Source organism: Bos indicus x Bos taurus, chromosome 25 (genome assembly GCF_003369695.1).
Source record: "Bos indicus x Bos taurus breed Angus x Brahman F1 hybrid chromosome 25, Bos_hybrid_MaternalHap_v2.0, whole genome shotgun sequence".
Taxonomy (NCBI): domain Eukaryota; kingdom Metazoa; phylum Chordata; class Mammalia; order Artiodactyla; family Bovidae; genus Bos; species Bos indicus x Bos taurus.
The window spans coordinates 19,664,531-19,680,973 of record NC_040100.1 but is presented as its reverse complement, the minus strand read 5'-3'; the positions used below and the strand labels follow the sequence as shown (position 1 = coordinate 19,680,973).

Sequence of the window (16,443 nt, the reverse complement as noted above, 5' to 3'; positions counted from 1 at the left end):
GTCCAGTCACCCAACTTATATGTGAAACCCCCGAACAGTGCCCACCCATCCATCCCTCTCTCCATCCTTTTACTGATTAGGTGCCAGGCAGTTTTAGGCATTTGGCATACGTCAGCGTGCAAAGCAAAAAAAAAAAAAAAAAAAAAAAATTCCCTGTGCTGGGGGTGGGGACTTGGGTAGATAGCCTTTTAGAAAATACAATTAGTGGCTTTTCTTTCTCAGAGAAAGTCTTAGTTAAATTTTGACATGCAGATTCTAACAGCCAAGAGACATTAGGTGAGACTGCTGCTGCTAAGTCACTTCAGTCGTGTCCGACTCTGTGCGACCCCATAGACGGCAGGCCACCAGGCTCCCCCGTCCCTGGGACTCTCTAGGCAAGAACACTGGAGTGGGTTGCCATTTCCTTCAATGCATGAAAGTGAAAAGTGAAAGTGAAATCGTTCAGTCGTGTCCGACCCCCAGAGACCCCATGGACTGCAGCCTTCCAGGCTCCTCCGTCCACGGGACTCTCCAGGCAAGAGTACTGGAGTGGGGTGCCACTGCCTTCTCCAAGGTGAGACTCTACTGGGCATCTAGTATATACCAGAAGTTGTCTTTACACAGCTGGCTACAAAGTTTACTTTGCTTCATTTCTTTTGTCTCTTTAAAATAATTTTTATTGAGCCTCTTTTTTTTTTTTTTCCTTTTCCAGACATAGTGATAGATGGTGAGAAAACAGCATCCCCTGCTGCTGTTGAGAGAGGCAGACATTACACAATGTATAGTTGTAACTGCGGCTGCCAACGAGAGGAACATGGTGCTGAGAGTCTGTGTATTAGAGGAAATGGCCTAGTCAGGAGGTCTGGGAAAGTTTCTTGAAGAGGTGAAGCTAGAGATGAGAAACAAAGGAGGAGTAAGACCTGACTAGGCAAAGTTTAGTTCTCATGGAAATCCTACAAGGCAGGTAAGATTACCTCTGTTTTAGAGTTAAGGACATTGACTCCTCAGTGAGGTGATATAACTGCCCCAGGTTATTTCAGACTTAAGTGGCCACCCACAATTCTGAGTCAGCTAAGAAATTAGGTCTTTTATAAGCTCCTTGAGCCATCTGGTGTTTTTAGGAGAAGCAAGTGTCACAAGCAGCTCAGGTACATTAGGGAGCAGTGGAGAGTTATAGCTCAAAGTTTCAAGTCTGCAGTGGACAGTTATAGCTCAGCTTCCTTAAAGGTACTCTTGGAGCAGAGGGTATTAAGGCTTGCCCTGCATTATCTGTTAGGAGCAGGGTTATACATTCTTCAGGAATCACTTTTTATTTTTTTGTGTGTGGTCTTTCAGTGACACATGCATACACACCTATATGTATGTGTTTAATGGAAAACTTCAAAAATATAGAAGTGTGTATGTATGTTCATTGCTCAGTCATGTCTGACTCTCTGATCCCATGGACTATAGCTCACCAGGCTCCTCTGTCCATGGAATTCTCCAGGCAAGAATACTGGGGTAGATTGCCATTTCCTTCTCCAGGGGATCTTCCCGACCCAGAGCTCAAACCCAGGTCTCCTGCATTACAGGCAGATTCTTCACTGTCTGAGCCACCAGGAAAGCCCATATAAAAGAATAGAGAGAATTAACTCTCATGTTTTCATGCTCTGCCTTTAACAGTTAGTGATTCATGGTCAGTCTTGTCTTTCCTATACCTCTGTCCACTCCCCTAATCCTGGATTATGTTGAAGCAAGTCCCAGATACCATGTCATCTGTAAGTGTCAGGATGTACTGCTAAAAGACAGGAACTTCCACCGTAAACATAACTTCAATATCATCATAAATGCTTCCCAACAGTATCAAAAATTCTGTAGTGTCATCTTTTAAAGATGTCTTATTTGTTTGAAAGGTGGTTTGGAAAGGAAAAAAGGGTCATAGATGCTGGACAGGTAAAAAGAACAAATGTTATTCATATTTTCTAGTTAGGTATTTACATTTACTTCAGTATGAAAATGTTGGCACCTTGGGAACAGAAGATCAAATTGTTGAAAAAGTAGTGAATCAATCTGGGTCAGTAAATGAAGCAGATCATGCTACTCAGAACCATCTTGGCAGAGTGGTTGTTTTCTTAATACCCAAACCCTAATGTCATGCTCTTCCCATGATCCCCAGAGGAACATTCATACCAGTCTCTCCTTGTTAGTACATCTGCTATCACAGCTGTTATTTTACAAGTAGCCCTGGAGTGACCTTTTGCACCATTTTCCTCTGTCCATGGTGCTGATCTGCCAGCCTTTAGCCAGCAACTAGAGCAGCTATAACTTGCTTTTGGCCAATGAGATTTAATGTAGGGTTACCATAAAAGTGAACATTAATTGTATATTAAGTATATATTAATACATTATAGTTCCAAGAAATTCTATCAGTACTTATGCTTCGTTAAAAAAATCCAAGGTGAAAGTGAAAAGTAAAAAAGTTGAGTATGTTTGTATTGGTGTGTCTATTTCAGACATAGTATAAATATTTTCAAATATGATTTCTTAACCAAATTATAACTAATTGAAATAAATTTCCATTTCACAGATTAAGAAGTGCCTCTCCCACTGGTTCGCTAATGATGGTCAGATAGTTGACAGAATAATAACCAATTAAATATTCCAGCTCTTTTCACACATTGAGTAATACAATAATGAAAAACTCTCAATTATTTCTTGATATGCATATGTAATAGTCAACGGTTTTTCTCTGCATCGCTATGAGGTGCTATGCTAGGCACTGGTGGGATAAGCAGAGACGTAAGACATAACTTTTTTATTTGGAGTATTAACAGTAAAATGGGGAAAATTAGTCATGGAATTGTCATATAAACCTGCCTGGGAAATCCCACGGACAGAGGAGCCTGACAGGCACAGAGTCAAATGTGACTTAGTGACTAAACAACAAGAATAAATGTAGTGGAGGGATGCATGAAGGCCTGTGACAGTACAGAGTATAGCCTCTCTGGCTACCAGGAGAACCTTCATAGAGGGAAGCTGAGGGATGTTTAGTATTTCAAAGATTGGCAAAACCATGAGCATGAGTGGTATTTTCATGTAATGGTGTGAAGTTGAGTGTGCCTTCCTTTGACCTTAGCTCAGGGGAAAGAAGTGATGAAAGATGAAGTTGTGCACATAGGTGTAGAGAGCATTTGAACTTTATGAGGAAGGCAGTGGAAAGTATGCCTGTTCTGTAGGAAGGTGAGGGCATCTCTCTGTCTTTGGGAGAAAGTCTGCTTCTGTATAGACTCCTGGGCCAGATCCACTGTGGAAACAGTATTCGAGAGAGTACTCAGCATAGAGGGAATTGAGTAAGATGATTTCTAGGGTCTGTTAATGTTTCTATATAATGTTTCATGCACCCATCCTTTAAACACCATCCTATTGTTCAGTTGCTAAATTGTGTCCAACTCTTTGTGACCCCATTGACTGCAGCATGCCAGGCTTCCCTGTCCTTCGTTATCTTCCCAGAGTTTGCTCAAACTCATGTTCATTGAGTCAGTGATGCCATCCAACCATCTCATCCTCTGTCATCCCCTTCTCTTCCTGCCCTCTGTCTTTCCCAGCATCAGGGTCTTTTCTGATGAGTCAGCTCTTCACCTCAGGTGGCCAAAGTATCGGAGCTTCAGCCTCAGTATCAGTCCTTCCAATGAACACTCAGGGTTGATTTCCCTTAGGATTGACTGGTCTGATATTGAAGCTAATTATGTTCTAGGTAAAGTGTTGAATACCAAAGATACAGTGGTGAAAGACATACATGAGTCTTGCCCTTAAGAAGCTTTCATTCTAGGTGGAGACTGGAGAAGGAGGAAAATAACATACGAGGAAACATAAATAAATAGCGTAACATCAGATTGTTATCAGTGCTATGAAGAAAATAAATAAGATGATGGAATAGACTGTAACTAGACAGAGGTTACTTTAGAAAGGCTGATCAATGAGAGGTTTCTCTAAGGTTTGATATTTGTGAGCTGGAGTCTGAAGGATGAGATGGAACCACAGATATGCAGCTAGTGGAAGAGCATTTCTGGAAGGAGAAAAGGCAAGAGAATGAAAGACCTGGAGGTCGGAAAGCGTGGAGTGTTCACACCATCGAAAGGAGGGACTTCCCTGGCGGTCTAGTGGTTAAGACTGTGCTCTGCCAGTGCAGGCAGCATGAGTTCAATCTCTGGTTGGGGAACTGAGATCCCACATGCTGTGCAGCACAGCCAGAAGATTAAAAAAATAATACATTAAAAACATAAAAGCTGAAAGAAGACCAGTGTGGCTGGTGCATACTGAGCAAGGGGAGCAATGGGACCGGAGTGAGACGCAGTGTCAGGCAGGGGCCAGACCATGTTGCAGGAGTCTTGTAGGTCCTGGTAACTGATTCTAAAAATGGACATTTAAGGATTTTAAACTAGCAAGTGACAAGATCTGATGTACACTTTAACAAAATCACCCTGGCATCTTTTTAGCTCTTTTTTTCTTCTGTTCAGAATTTATGCTCCTTTGCTGTACTTTTTCTTGATTGTCATCAATGTTATGTATTTATTATTTAACAATATTTTTTCTTGGGTCATTTCTAGGAACTTGGGCTGAGAGCAGAGGTGGGCACGTGCATATGTTCTGACTGTGATATGTTCCTTTTCTGTGGATCAGTGTTGATTTTATTATCATGCTATGTTTGTGCTCATGGAGCACTGATGCCTCCTGAAATCCAGGGTCTAATCAGAGCTCACTGGCCAGTCTCCTTGGACATTTCTTCTGAACTGGGCTATTTGATTTGGATGCCCAATAAATGTAGCCTTTATTTATTGACTTAACAAATGATTTGTCAGTTATTTACAATTATGTACATACCGTAGTTGGTGATACAGAGAGATATAATATAAGGTCTCTAATAATGAATTCATGATCTACTTAGGAAAAAGAGCCATCCACATGAAGGATGCTAAATGACAATGCAGGAATTAAGCAACATGAAGTCTTTTTTTGAAAGCTATTTCAGTTGCAAGTGAAGAAATCTAGTTTATATCATGTTAAGTTAAAAAAAATGTTAACTAATGTGTTTTAGTGTTTGAAGCAGTAGGCCTTCAATAAATATTTGTTGAGTGAAGGGAATTTGTTTCATATAACTGAAATGTCCAGGGAAAGTTTAAGTTCAGGCACAGCTCTATCCAGATTATGCCCTCAGGTATAATCAGGTATCCGATTCCTCCCTTTATTCAGCTCTGCTTTCTTCTGACTTGGCTTTATTTTCATAAAGGTTCTTTCCATCCTATGGTAGCTGTTGGTCTTTTGGAAGAGAGTACCTGCTCTTTTATTTTTTTCCCAATCCAGCAAAAATCCTGGGGCTGACATTGATGAGGTTGGTTGACTTGGGTCATGTGCCATTCCTCAACCAATCATTGTGACCAGGGGGATGGAATACCTGATGGGTTAGACCTGGGCCACATGTCCAATTTCTGGAGCTGAGCTTTCTGAGCCACTTCTGGGTCGGTAAACATGTCCCTGTACATGGAAGACAAAGAGAGACCAAAAAGAGGCAGCCACTCCAAATGGGTAGGTGGTGGGTGTAACAGGCAAGGGAACTGACACATAAGGCTTGGCTTAGGGGCCACAAGATGACTAGATCTCTGCACCCAGCCCCAGAATCTTAATAGTTTATGTAGAGGCTTTAATAGGGTTCAGTCATGAATACTGTCCAGATGGTTTCAACAACATACTGCTCTCTCAAGGCTCTGTCCTTGAAACGGCCCGCACTTTGTGGCAGTGGGCAAAACATACATTCCAAGGACAAAGGAAGGGGGTGAGGAGCCTCTGGTTAGTGGGGTCCAGCTCATGGGTGAACTGGCGGACATGTTCTCTTGGTGACCTCCTCTGACACTCCACCTAGCCCCCACTTCCACAGTGGGCCCTGAGTGGTCAGCAAGGGGTGTTGCCAGCAGGGAGGTGGCTTGTTGGGTGGTTATCTGGTTGCACTAGAGGCAGAAGCCACAGCAGCTGTAGAGGCACATACAAGAGAAAACACACACCAAGATAATGACTCTCAACATAAGTAACAGTTTTTCCCATCAAGAAGCCCATGATCTGAGCCATTGGTTTATTAAACCCCCTAGGCTAGGGGCTGGATCACTCAGGGCAAGCGCTTGTGTCCTCGTGAGGTTTGTTAAAGATGCTGCGTTAGCTGACTCATCCGGTGTGAACACACATTTTGTTTGGGTCATGGCACAGGTGCCGCCTCGTAGTAACAACATGCAAGGCCATCCTATGTTGTAAGACGGATTTCCTCACTGGACATACTTCAGTGTCTAGTAAGGACAGCCTTTGCTAGCTGTCCTAGAAGAGTTTCTGGGTGAACTTAGTAAGGGCTTCTGTGTGTGCTGTGATGTCCTCCAGGCCAATGGAGGGGATAAAGATGGAGGCCAGATGGAGTGTTACCAGTGGAAAACAGGGTGTGCCCATCTGGTCTTGACCACAGGGAGTTTGGCAGCTTTTGTTACTGTGGGTGGATTCTCCCCTGGGCTCAGAAAAACCCAGGGTCACAGTGGCCCAACCACAGGTGGAAGCCATGGCCAAAGATCTGAGCCACACAGCCACTGGGTCACATTCCAGGTCATCTAGCAGATATGAGGTGTGACCAATTAGTGCCAAATCAGTCACTAGCCCTTAATGTGACAGAATGACCACACAGTTCAGTGATCATCCCACACCCATGGTATAATTGGTTTTTTTTTTTCTATTTTATTTTTGGCTGCTCTGGGTTTTCATCGCTGCATGTGGGCTTTCTGTAGTTGAGGGGAGTAGGGGCTACTCTCTAGTTGTGATGCGTGGGCTTCTCATCGACGTGGCTTTTGTTACCGCAGAGCCACAGGCTCTAGGGTGCACAAGCTCAGTAGTTGTGGCACATGGGCTTAGTTGCCCCAAAGCATATGGAAGCTTCCTGGTCCAGAGATTGAACCCATGTCGCCTGCATTGGCAGATGGATTCTTACTACTAAACCACCAGAGAAGTCTTGGCCCTTTCTTTTTAGAGTGATTTTTCTGTTCCCAACATTGAATTGCCCATGTGCTCAGATGTCCGCCACCTGGCATGGACCCAAGTGAACCCACCCCAAATTTGAGTGCAAACCAAATTTGAGAACCACCCATGACTCCGGTGATATTTTTAGGACTCATCCTGTCAGCAGTTTGATGGCCTGGCTGTGTAGTTTGATTAACAGAAAAAGTGTGCTCTGTTCAGTGTTATTGATCGTAGGGGCCAGTGTTCTGAATCAGTGTTGGTGATATCAGATGAATGAAGAGTATTAGTCCTGGCTTGTCATTCCTTAAGGTACTGCTTTAGAGCCTTCCAGTCCCCTCCCTGGAGTGGTGATACCCACTATGCCAGTCCTGACGAGTTGAGATGGGTAGCTGCCCACATACCCAACAGGTGGATTGATTGGTTTGCCAGACATCAGGTGGGCCCACTGTAGAAGGGTATCTCCATCAGGTGCCCATCCCATGACTGGAAACCACAGGAGCAGCAGAAGACCAAGGTCAATAAGACAGAAACATAGTAGGAACTTATATGGAGAGGTCTTCCCCTTCTGTAAGAACTGCAACTATGGTCTGACCCTTGGATGTTAATGTGGCTGCAGCATTTAGAACTTGACCCAGTTGTGCTTGTTGGGAAGGTAGCACTGTCAGGTGTGAGGAGATGGATCGGGGGGTGGGTGGGAAATGCCAGACCAGGACCTCACCTTCTCCCCTCTTTGATGGTACATGTTCCATTCCAGGGAGAGTACATTTCAGCTGGTCCGGCCTGCAGCAAGACAACAGGATCCTGGTGGAGACTGAGTAGTGCCCCCTCACCCAGGGGTGTGAAGGAATCCACCCATCCCAGTGGGATGTCCCCTCACAGATTCCAGTAGATAACACCCTTCCCAGGTGCAGCAGGGCTTGGTGTTCTCAGCACATTGATCCAGATGGGGGAGTCAGGGCAATGTCTGCCTCCAGAGACTGCCTACCCTTAGGGCATTGAGTTTTGGGGCAGGGATCCCCTTACTGGCAGATAGGGCAACAGACCCTACTGGTTGTCATTCACATATATTAAAGGCTGGGACAGTACTTTAGTCCACCTGACCAGGGAGGTTTTACCTGTAAGTAATTTAATCTGCCTCTTTAATGTTTCCTCCTCCTTTTTTTACTGACACTGCTGCTGCTAAGTTGCTTTAGTCGTGTCCGACTCTGTGCGACCCCATAGACGGCAGCCCACCCGGCTCCCCTGTCCCTGGGATTCTCCAGGCAAGAACACTGGAGTGGGTTGCCATTTCCTTCTCCAAAGCATGAAAGTGAAAAGTGAAAGTGAAGTCGCTCAGTCGGGCCTGACTGTTAGCGACACTGCAGCCTGTGGCTTATAAGGGAGGTGGGACCTCCATTTGATGTCATGTTCTTTTCCCCAGTCTTGCATATCATGACCTTTGAAAAGTGACCATTGATCACTGATTTTTTTTTTTTTTGACGAGGGTAGTCAGTTTCTCTAATCCCCTAGTGGTGGCTGCCTGGTTTGCATAGTGACAGAGGAAAGTTTGGGTTAGGCGAGATACAGTAACCACACAAAACAAGGCATATTTGGAGCCCTTACTCAGAGGGAGGGGCCAGTATAATCAATCAGTCTTCCAGTCCCTTGCCAGTTGGGAACTCCAGTGGATGACCCTAGACTTTTGCAGCTGCCTTGGAAATATTTGGAACACACAGGTCATGCTGGTACGGCATTAAACACGCAGGTCATGCTGTTCCAGCATTAACCAAGTCACTGTATTTCAGGGGCATGCAGTTATCCTTGGCAGTGCACCATCCCACACAGGCAGTACTGTGGTCACTTTTTCTGTGCACCCATCTGTTGTATCTATTGAAGGATCAGCTGCCAGGGCTTGCACCTAAGCCACGTCAACTTCTGGTTGCCCTGGGGTGTTGGCACACTCTGAGCTAGGATTTGGAGGATAGTGAGGACTGACTCAAGCTCTTAACAGGCAAACTCAAGTGACTTTGCACATATCCTGACTCCACAAGGGCTTATTCATAATCAGCCACCCCTCAGCTTTCCATTTTCTAAGCTGTGGGGTCAATCCCCTTAGAACAGCCCAACTGTCAGTGCAAAGGGCTAATGACCGGAGCTCAAGTGTGTGCGTGTGCGTGTGTGTGTGCGTGCATGTGCTCAGTGGCTCAGTTGTGTCCGATTCTTTGTGACCCCTTGGACTGTAGTCTGCCAGGCTCCTCTGTCCATGGAATTCTCCAGGCAAGAATACTGGAATGGGCTACCATTTCCATCTCAGGGGAGCTTCCTGACCCAGGAATCGAATCTGTGTTTCCTGAGTTTCCTGCATTGGCAGGCAGATTCTTTACCACTGCACCTGCTGGAAGTGATCACCAAATGCTGAGTTCAGCCCTCTGGCAACTGCAGTCCATTCCCGTTTCCCTCCAGATGGTGTCAGTGTTGGGCTGAAGAGCGACTGCAGTCCATGTGGATGGGTCACCACCCCAACCGGACTCGTGCAACAGGCATTAGCGGGAATCTCCCCGACTCCCTCCCTACAGACTACAGGGTTCTCCCCAGGATTGGGGGCAGGAGCATTTGGAGGGTCTCCACACTCTGCAGCGCCTGATAGCATGTGAGAGAACTTACATACAAGGCTTGTCTTAGTGCCTGTGGATGAGTAGATCTTGGTACCCACCCTAGAATCTTAGTAGTTTATATAGAGGCTTTGATTGGGTTCAATCATGTATTCAGTCTAGTTGGCCTTCTACTGCACATTACTCTCTCAAGGCTGTATCTTTGAAGAGCTTTCACTGTACGACTGGAGGACAGGATGTATACTTATACTTCAAGGACAGGGCAAGGGCCTGAAGAGCCTCTGATTGCCCTGGTCCAGCTTGGAGGTCACCTGGTGGTCATGTCCTTTTGATGACCTCCTCCAACAGCCACGTGGACCAAGAGTTTGGAAGCATTTTTTTTTTCCCAAAGAAAAAAATCAGGTAGGTATTGCTACCAGAGGGAAGAAGAAAAGATGCTACCCAGGTAAAACCAATGATGTTTGCTGTCTTACAAGGCTTGAGTGTAAGGAGTGCCATAAGACAGTGTTTAATTCCACTTGATTGTATAAAGAGAGCCATCAGTTCAAAGGATTTGGAAGTGGGCAACAAACTTTCTGGAGGAAACAAATTTAATTAAGCTTGAGGAATGAGTAGGAATTGACTTGATAAAAGGAATTCTAGAGGTGACTGAGTGGAGTACAGGCAAGGGATCAGAGTGACCCGAGTGTATAAGTTGGTGAAGGAGGGAGGTTGGAAGTGCCAGAATGCAAAGATGACCTTGACAAGATACCTGGAGCTACAAGAGCTGCAGACAAGCCTTCAGGCAAAGTTGGCTTATGCCAGCCCATGGAGTAGTCTCCACCCTCATCTCTATGCCTGGATAACAACCCTTCCGGCTTCTATAGCCGTTGCCTCTGGAGTTCTGGTAACACCTGCTAATGCTCTGTGATGCTGCTTCCTAGTTGTTAGCACAGTCTGACGTCCGTTTATGCCCTCCTGTGACCAGCTTAGCTCACCTCTTGTAATTTACTGTGCCAAGTCTTTTCAGCCTAAGGGCAAGAAAAGTTTGCTGCCGACCTTTCCCCCCTTTCAGAGTAAGCCAACGGACGAGCTTACTCCAGCACTGTCAAACAGAAGAAAAATCCCTGCCAATCAGAAAATCAAGTGCACAAAAGCAAGTAGCAATTTGTAAGAAAATCAAAGCTCCATGGGTGCAAGTCACATCCCTATGGTACCTCAGCTTTGCCTCTGTGAGTCCATAGGGAGACCTAACACTGTCCTGAGGTATTACCCAATCAACAAGTTCATGCAGACAAGGAGCTTAGTTTCCTGAAGGAAGGGAGACTAGGTTGCTGCTTGCAGAACAGCTAAGTGTATTCAGTTTTATTATGAGCCAGGTTTAGTTTGAATTAGTTACTGTATAGATGTTAGTTAATTTCTTTCTTGTGCCAACACTGGGAGGCAGATGCTATTATTCCTAACAAGGAAATGGAGGCACAGAGAAGTTAAGTAATGTGCCTAAGGCATTCTAGCTGTGGAGTGGAGGATCTTGGGTTCAGATCCGGGTGGTCTGAATCAGGAGCTGTGCTAAGGAGCATGTCACTTTATGCTGTAGCTAACTCTGGTACTTTAACCAAGTGACCAGAAAGGCAAATAAACTCAACTCATTATAGAAAGGACTTTAATTTTCCTCATAGCTGGTCAGGAAGGGCATTAGAGTCCAGAGGCTGCTACCAACATTTCTGTTTTATGTGTATTATTTTTCAATCAGGCTAAGGTTTTACTTTCATAGACACCAAGAAGTCCCCTTTACCTTGGCATCCCTCCATTCTTATTTAACAAGAGCTCTAGACTTCTTGTGGAGAAGGCAATGGCACCCCACTCCAGTACTCTTGCCTGGAAGATCCCATGGATGGGGGAACCTGGTAGGCTGCAGTCCATGGGGTCACTAAGAGTCAGACACAACTGAGTGGCTTCACTTTCACTTTTCCTTTCATGCATTGGAGAAGGAAATGGCAACCCACTCCAGTATTCTTGCCTGGAGAATCCAGGGATGGGGGAGCCTGGTGGGCTGCCATCTATGGGGTCGCACAGAGTCAGACATGACTGAAGCGACTTAGAAGCAGCAGCAGCAGCTAGACTTCTTGTGCACCTACTCTTTTTAATCTGTCCTGATAAGACCCATTTGCCCTGATTTCTCACATTTTAATTTTTTTTTTTTTTTTTTTAGAGCAGGATACCTAAAGACCATGAAATCCTGTGGCTAATATTGACCAACTATCACAGGATAAATTTGATACATTACCACACTCTGAAGACCCTGTTCACATCAGGGGGGAAGTTGAGGAGGAGGGACAATGGAAATGAAGGGGTAGAGGACCCCATCTTGCCCCACTTGTGGGGATGGGGCTAGATAAAGGGACAAAGTGACTAGGTGGAGACCAGGACCACTGGCTGGAATACTATGAGAGTTTCCTTTAGGAAATGCAGTAAGCTTTCAAAGATGCTTGGAAACAGAAAATGGCAAATGACTACCTTGGCCAAATGGGCCTGGGTTTGAGTCTGCGAACTACCACTTTCCACTGTTGGCCTAGAACCGAAATCATCTCATCCCATGTGAGCATGAGGGCTGACCAGCATCTCTGAGTTGAGCAAACTTGTCTGTCTTGTCACTCGGGACGTCTGCTTATACAGAAGGTTGAGTACCAATCTGGGGTTGAGATTCTGATGGAATACTGATTTTTCCTTCTTATGTTGTTGTTCAGTCACTAAGTCATGTCTGACCCTTTGAGACCCCATGGACTGCAGCACGCCAGGGTTTCCTGTCCTTCACTATTTCTCGGAGTTTACTCAGATCCATGTCCATTGAGTTGGTGACGCTACTCAACCATCTCATTCTTTGTCACCCCTTCTCCTCCTGCCCTCAATCTTTCCCAGCATCAAGGTCTTTTCCAATGAGTCAGCTCTTCACATCAGGTGGCCAAAGTATTGGAGCTTCAGCTTCAGCATCAGTCCTTCCAATGAATATTCAGAGTTGATTTCCTTTAGGATTGACTGGTTTGATCTCCTTGCTATCCAGGGGACTCTCAAGAGTCTTCTTTAGCACCATTGTTTGAAAGCATCAATTCTTTGGCATGCAGCTTTCTTTATGGTCCAACTTAGGAGGCTGGCTGTCTTTCAAACTTCTCAGTGATTTTGGGGTCAGAAGTCCATCTGTGTTATCATATATGTGACTGATTTTGTACATATCTCCGGGGCTTGACTAGGGCTATGTGAGTAGACACTTTCCTACCCAACTATGTGATCTGAGAATGGGCTAGTGGGTCATTTTCCAAGTGAAATGCAATCTATACCAGTTCTCTGTGGTTGCTGAGAGGATAAAACGTGTGGGGCTGTTGGCTAGTCTACTAGCTTGCCATAAGTAAAGTCTACCTGAGAATGAGGTCTGGCAGAGGAAAGCAGGGCCAGAAAGTGGAGAAGGTGTCAAAGTGCTCCATAGTCATCATTTGGGCTCATAGACCTGAAGCCAGAGGCCTGATTTTTTAATATTTTGAGCCAGTAAATTTCTTGTTTTGCTGAGGTCACTTTGAATTAAATTTCTGTCACAAGCCATACATTTCTGACTAACATGCAATTAGGCCTGATGCATGTTGTCTCAGGTAACTTAGATATTATAATGTCCATTTTACAAATGAGGAAATGGAGGTTTGGAGACCCAGGTAATTTGCATGAATATTACAGGTAGTCACTGAAAGAGCTAGGATTTGACACAAGGCCGATCTTGAATCTGAAGAGAATGTACTTTCTCTAAACCTTTGAAAATGTTTTCAGGTTTGGTTTCTTTTAGAAACATAAGCATCTGTGCGTCAAAGTCTCCTTTAGAGAGGCTACCTTCCTCATGCTTGGTTCTAGAATTTAGTCAGTGCATCGTCGGCTGACTGGAGTAGTTGTTTATACAGTCTATGAGCTTGCAGTTTATGGTATTTTGTAATTTTGTTTTCCCTGTCATTTTACTAATGCAGCTTTGTGAGCAAACATTGCCTATGATTTAAATCTGCCACAGTAATGAAACTCAATGAGCACACACACATACACACGTTTCCTCAGAACAGTCCACAGCTCTCTGATTAATCTCATGTGTAAAGTACAGTGTTTATACAGGAAATCAGCAGGTGGCAATTAGCATCTTTGAAATTATCTGGGAAACACAACTGGAGCTGCCACTTCAGGATGGAAACATAGCAATAACCAGCAAAGTGACAAACCCCCTAGGAGCTGGGAATGAATCAGGCTGGGAGCCGGGGCTGCTAGGCACACAACAGCTGGTGGGGCAGCTCGGTGTGGATCACAGATTGTGTGCCAGCCTCTTACTTTTCCTCCTGACAGTCAATAAGCAGTCTTTGGGTAGAGACATAAAATAGTGGCCTGATAGGCAGACCATTGTAGAACAACCTTCAAAAATACTCACCCCCGCCCATCCCCCCCACCCCCCACCAAATCCTCAGATCTTAGTCTAGGTGCAGACAGACACTGGTGCTACTACTGTATGAGTTGTTAAAATATTGAACTATTTCCATGTTGGTTAGTAAACAGCTGCTGTCTTGAGCTTGCTAAGTGGCATCCCACTGCTGTTTTCCCGGGGACCGCCTCAGCTCTCTAGGATTCACTGATCAAAAGCTGAAAGCCTGACTCCCACTCCAGTGCTGAGTTCAGGGTCCATTCTGATTGGTCTGTGCCTGTGGTGTCTGGTCGTTAACTATTTGAAACATCATCCCACGGGAGTTTCAGGGACAACTGCAGAAGACAGATTCAGAGGATGGGTTCTGGAGAAGGAAGAGGAATTAGTGCATGGACCGTTTTATGCTTGAGATGCTCTTTCTCAATAGCTGGAAAAAAATTCAGTATGTATATCTTTGCCTACATCTCTGCCATCTCTTTATCTCTATCTCTATCATTTCTTGCGTATTAAGTGTCAGTGAATCCCAACCTTTGCTCTTCCAATTGCAAGCAATATGACCTCAGACTCAGAATCAATGGCAGTCATTGGTTCTCAACCCTGTGTGCACATTAGAATCACTGTCGGGAGCTGTAACTACAAAATACAGATGCTTGGACACCATCCACAGAAATTCTGATTCTGTAGATCTGACATGAGGTCCAATCATCAGAGTGTCTTTTTCAGAATCACTCCTCAGATGATTTTTAAGGGGCCATTGTACTACCAACAAACTTTCTAAGCTTCAGCTTTCTCATGTAATAAAAAATGAGTACCAGTGTTGAACTCTGCTCAATGTTATATGGCAGCCTGGATGGGAGGGGAGTTGGAGGGAGAATGGGTATATGTATACATATGGCTGCGTGCCTTTGCTGTCCCCTGAAAGTCCCCTGAAAGTATCACAACAGTGTTAGTCGGCTATACTCCAGGATGAAATAAAAAGTTAAAAAACTGAGTACCAGTGCTTGTTTTGTGAGATTCAATGAAAAAAGGTATGGAAGACTCTTTAGCAGAGGGTGTGGCACATAATCTTGTGTTAGTTCTGTTAGTAATTCATATTCAGTACTTTAAAAAGCAGTTTTTATTGTATTATTTTGTAAATAATTACAGTGGTAACAAGTAAATTCATCCTAGTTATAAACAAATAACAGAAAGAGTAAAAAGTGATGAAAGGTATCCTTACTCCCTGTGTGCACAGAGGTGGACATTGCCACATTCCTATGTGCATCCTTCCAGAAATTTACTTTCGCTTTTGTTTATGTGTCTTTAAAGATGTTGTTGTTCAGTCGCTTTTTGTGACCGCATGAACTGGAGCATGCCAGGCTTCTCTGTCCTTCACTATCTCCCAGAGTTTAGTCTTTAATGTAAATAGAGCCATTTACACTGTTCGGTGACTTCTTTCTTTTTGCTTAGCAGCAGGTCTGTATGCCTTACAGGTCTCTCCATGTCAGTAAGTAGGCATGTACTCTGTCATTTTAACAATTGCATCTCTCATATGTATAATGGATGCACCATAACTTAACCTTTTCCCATATTTATGGGCAAATATTTTAGAGAGTTTCTAGATTTTCACTCCAAACAAATCTGCAGTGAATACTTTTGTCTAGGCATTTTTGTGCACAGGGGTGAGTTCTCTTTAGATTATCCCTATAACTGATATTACTGGGTCGAAGATGATTGCGTAAAATGATGTTAAGTTTTGCTAAATTGCTCTCCCAAAAGCTGTGCCAATTACATTCCTAATGAAGAATGAGAGTGCTGGGGACTCCCCTGGTGGTCCAACGGCGGAGACTCTGTGCTCCCAACGCAGGGAACTAGAGCCCACATGCCGCAACTAAGAGTCCTGCATGCCTCAGTGAAGACCAAGATCCTGCATGCTGCAGTTAAGACCCAAGGCAGCCAAATAAATATTAAAAAAAAGAATGAGAGTGTTGATTTTTCCATCCCTTTCATCTCCCACATTTAAGGGAGTTATTTTCATTTGTAGGAATGCACAGCCCATATTTGCGTAGCAGGACATAGAAATAGTAAGTCTCCATCTTTTGCATTTCCCTGATAAATAATGATGTTGAGCACTTTTTCCAGTGTTTATTGATATACGATATTTCTGTTCAAGTGTTTCACTTGAAAAAAGTAGGACTTTGAGCCTTTTGAATTTCAGTCTATGGTTCATTTAAAATTCATGTTTGTGTATAAAGGAGAGAGAGGGAGGAAGTTCTTTTTATTTTTTCCCTAATTGTTCAGCATCACTTGTTAAAAATTCTTCTCTTCATTGCATTGACTTGACACCTTTGTTTAAAATAAGTGGATTGAGTAGGTGTGAGTCTTCTTGCTTTTATTCTGTTCCACTGATCTATTTCTCTATCCTTACTTTGAGTCTTTGTCTTTTAATTG

The 16,443-nt window shown here is 44.2% G+C and overlaps 1 long non-coding RNA gene across 2 annotated transcripts in view; it reads left to right on the top strand.

The window, feature by feature from the left end:
* The window catches only part of LOC113883443, a 62,141-nt gene that overhangs the window by 877 nt on the left and 44,821 nt on the right, over positions 1-16,443 (top strand). Inside the window, exon 1 of one of the 2 annotated variants that reach the window (XR_003508643.1) lies at positions 562-943. The exons of the other annotated variant lie outside the window; for it this stretch is intronic. This is a non-coding gene — a long non-coding RNA (uncharacterized LOC113883443). Of the gene's footprint in view, positions 1-561; positions 944-16,443 lie in introns of those variants that run through there. 2 annotated transcript variants of the gene reach the window in all.